Source organism: Haliaeetus leucocephalus, unplaced genomic scaffold (genome assembly GCF_000737465.1).
Source record: "Haliaeetus leucocephalus isolate CR32 unplaced genomic scaffold, Haliaeetus_leucocephalus-4.0 Scaffold417, whole genome shotgun sequence".
In the NCBI taxonomy this organism is placed as follows: Eukaryota; Metazoa; Chordata; class Aves; order Accipitriformes; family Accipitridae; genus Haliaeetus; species Haliaeetus leucocephalus.
This window is the reverse complement of record NW_010972853.1, coordinates 4297553-4301313: the sequence shown is the minus strand read 5'-3', so window position 1 is coordinate 4301313 and position 3761 is coordinate 4297553.

Below are 3761 nucleotides of genomic sequence, written 5' to 3'. Positions count from 1 at the left end.
AAAAAAAAGCCCCCCCCCCCCCCCCCGCAAAAAAGTCCTTCCTACTGCTCCAACAACAGTCCAAACATGTATATGTAGTTTTTTTATAAAGAATCACCACAGTGCTGGTCTTTCGGAATCAATGAACAAAGATACCAACTATCCCTCTCACCAAGAACTCACTCCATCAAACCACTATTTACAAGAATGTAAACAGCTGCTCAGCTCTTACAGGTGAAATCATCCTTTTACCTTTATGATGCATGTGAATTAAGGAGCATGTATATTGCTATTGCTGTTCAGAATTTTCATTTAATTAAAACCTTTTTAGATTATTTTAAAATCCGCAAGTGTGTTAATGACCTCTAATGTATTTGAGATACAATGTTCTTGAAAGAAGCTATACAAAATAAAGTGTATTGCCATGCAACTTTGCTTTTTTCTGGTAATGAAATATTTATGACCCTAGTTTAAAAAAAGCACTGCCTAACTGAGTAGATTGTAGTATTTGTGACACAAAACTTACTCTGGCAGTGCATGTGTGTGTGTATATATATATATATATATACACAAATACACATATACTAACATACACTATTCAAAAGATAATACAGTCTTATAATAAACTCAGTAGTAAAGAATATAAAGATGTCAACCCACAGAAGAAAGTGACATAAAAATGCTTATTGAATTATTTAGGAGGGGAAATAGTGATATGCTTCTTTTTATTGGCACGTTTGCATTTGCCTAACAAAACCATGCCACTAATCTATTCAGCAAGTCATGAGCAAACCAAAGAAACTTGGAAGTAGTTCCTGGGAATGTGATGTCAGAGTCCCGAGAGTCACTTAAGGACTGTAAGTAAAGCTATCTGAAACTTATTTTATCAAAATAGGATGAAGCGTATCTTCATCTGTTAAACTGAGGAAGGACACAGGCAGAAAGATGACTACCAAGTCAATTAAGTTTTTGGCTTCGTTGTAGACAAAGTAAAATTCAAGCCCCTTTGTTTCCAAATGTCAGGAGTTGGGGATGAAGAAAAGTTTTTTTTTGACGCTGAAGAGGAGACTTGAGTCCATGCCCTCAAATCAGGCCTCTAACCAGTAGCTGTGTGAAAGTGTTGAAAAGGCTTTGTTTTCATTTTCATGCTGTACAAAAACTAATTTTTGAAACACTTAAAATTGTTGGGAAAAAGCCCACAACATCACCAACTCAAAACAAACTTGGAATTTTCTGGCCTTTTTGCTGGTAAGCTCACTAAACCAACTCTTACCTCATTTGTAATGCTCTAACACTCGTCCTGTCAATTAATTTTTATGCAAGTACTTCTTTTTTACATGCAAGCCTGGAATGTCTGGGTCATTAAGACAAGGAGTTCAAAGATAACTTTTTAGTCAAAGTCACAGACTCAGATTTCTGGAAGGAGAAAGGGAAGGTAGACAGTTTCAGAAGATGCTACCATGACCACCCAGAATTTTAAAATGTACAAGGAAAGTACAGTTTCACGTGACCCACAGGGGAGATGAGTGTGTTCACTGCTTTAATAGCTAAGTGTGCTATAGGTAAGATTTAAGGTACTTCTCCATCCAAGTTAGAAGCTATTAAGGCTATCAGAGAATCAGAGGACAATGTCTCAATTTTGAGACATCTGAATCCAAGATTTCAGTCTAGTAGAGTTGACAATTAGAATGAATTACATTTCCACCATGCTTGATACAAAAAGGATGGCAATGTGATATGTCTTAAAGACAATAACAACAAAAACCAAACTGAACATATAAAATCTATTGCCACATGTATATGTACGTGTACACATAAAAATTCAGTTTTGTTTGAAGTCATGCAATTACCTTCAGTACTCTTAAATAAGTATCATGTTCAGGAATTATCTCAAATAATAAGTCTTCTTTTAAAATACAGAAATACTCTGTCCTTAAGGGACACCTATTTGTGGTGCCTAGAGCCAAAGGCAGATTCCAACCATCAGCAAAGAGACAAGGTCCCTTAAAGTGCTCAGCCACTGACAGTGACCTACTTAGATGCAAACTAAATAAAAACTAAAAGGAAATCATAGAACCATAGAATCATTTAGGTTGGAAAAGACCTTCAAGATCATTGAGTCCAACCATCATCCATGCCCACTAAACCATGTTATGGAGTACCTCGTCTACGCACTTTCTGAATACCGCCAGGGATGGTGACTCAACCACTTCCCTGGGCAGCCTATTCCGGTGTCTGACAACTCTCTCAGTAAAAAAATTTTTCCTAATATCTAACCTAAATCTCCCTTGCCACAACTTGAGCACATTTCCTCTCGTCCTATCTCCAGCCACCTGACAGAAGAGACCAGCACCCACCTCACTACAAACACCCTTCAGGTAGTTGTAGAGAGCGATAAGGTCTCCCCTCAGCCTCCTCTTCTCCGGACTAAACAGCCCCAGTTCCCTCACCTGCTCCTCATAGGACTTGTGCTCCAGGCCCCTCACCAACTTGGTTGCCCTTCTCTGGACACACTCCAGCACCTCAATGTCTTTCTTGTAGCGAGGGGCCCAAAACTGAACACAGTACTCCAGGTGCGGCCTCACCAGTGCCAAGTACAGGGGGATGATCACTCCCCTGCTCCTGCTGGCCACACTATTTCTGATACAGGCCAGGATGCCGTTGGCCACCTTGCCCACCTGGGCACACTGCTGGCTCGTATTCAGCCGGCTGTCAACCAGCACGCCCAGTTCGTTTTCCACCGGGCAGCTTTCCAGCCACTCTTCCCCAAGCCTGTAGCGCTGCATGGGTGTTGTGACTGAAGTGCAGGACCCGGCACTTGGCCTTGTTGAACTTCATACGATTGGCCTCAGCCCATCGATCCAGCCTGTCCAGATCCCTCTGTAGAGCCTCCCTACCCTCAAGCAGATTGACCCTGCCTCCCAACTTGGTGTCATCTGCAAACTTGCTGAAGGTGCACTCAATCCCCTCATCCAAATCATCGATACAGATATTAAACAGAACGAGGCCCAACACCAAGCCCTGGGGAACACCACTTGTGACCTGCCGCCAACTGGATTTCACCCCATTCACCACAACCCTCTGGGCTCGTCCATCCAGCCAGTTTTTCACCCAGTGAAGAGTACACTTGTCCAAGCTATGAGATGCCAGTTTCTCAAGGAGTATGCCATGAGAGACAGTGTCAAAGGCCTTGCTGAAGTCTAGGTAGACAACATCCACAGCCTTTCCCTTACTCACTAGGTGGGTCACCTGGTCATAGAAGGAGATCAGGTTGGTCAAGCAGGACCTGCCTTTCGTAAACCCATGCTGACTGGGCCTGATCCCCTTCTTATCCTGGACTTGCCACGTGAGTGCTCTCAAGACAAACCTTTCCATAATCTTCCCCAGTACCAAGGTCAGGCTGACAGGCCTGTAGTTCCCCAGATCCTCCCTCCGACCCTTCTGGTAAATGGGCGTCACATTGGCAAGCCTCCAGTCCTCTGGGGCCTCCCCTGTTGACCAGGAATGCTGACAGATGATGGAGAGTAGCTTGGCAAGGACCTCTGCCAGTTCCCTCAGTACTCTTGGATGGATCCCATCGGGTCCCATAGATTTGTGAGTGTCCAGATGGCATAGTAGGTAACTAACTATTTACTCCTGGATTAAGGGGGATATATTCTGCTCTTCATCCTTACCTTCCAGCTCAGGGGGTGGAGTACCCTGAGGATAACTGGTCTCCCTATTAAAGACTGAGGCAAAGAAGGCATTAAGTACCTCAGCCTTTTCCTCATCTCTGGTGGCTA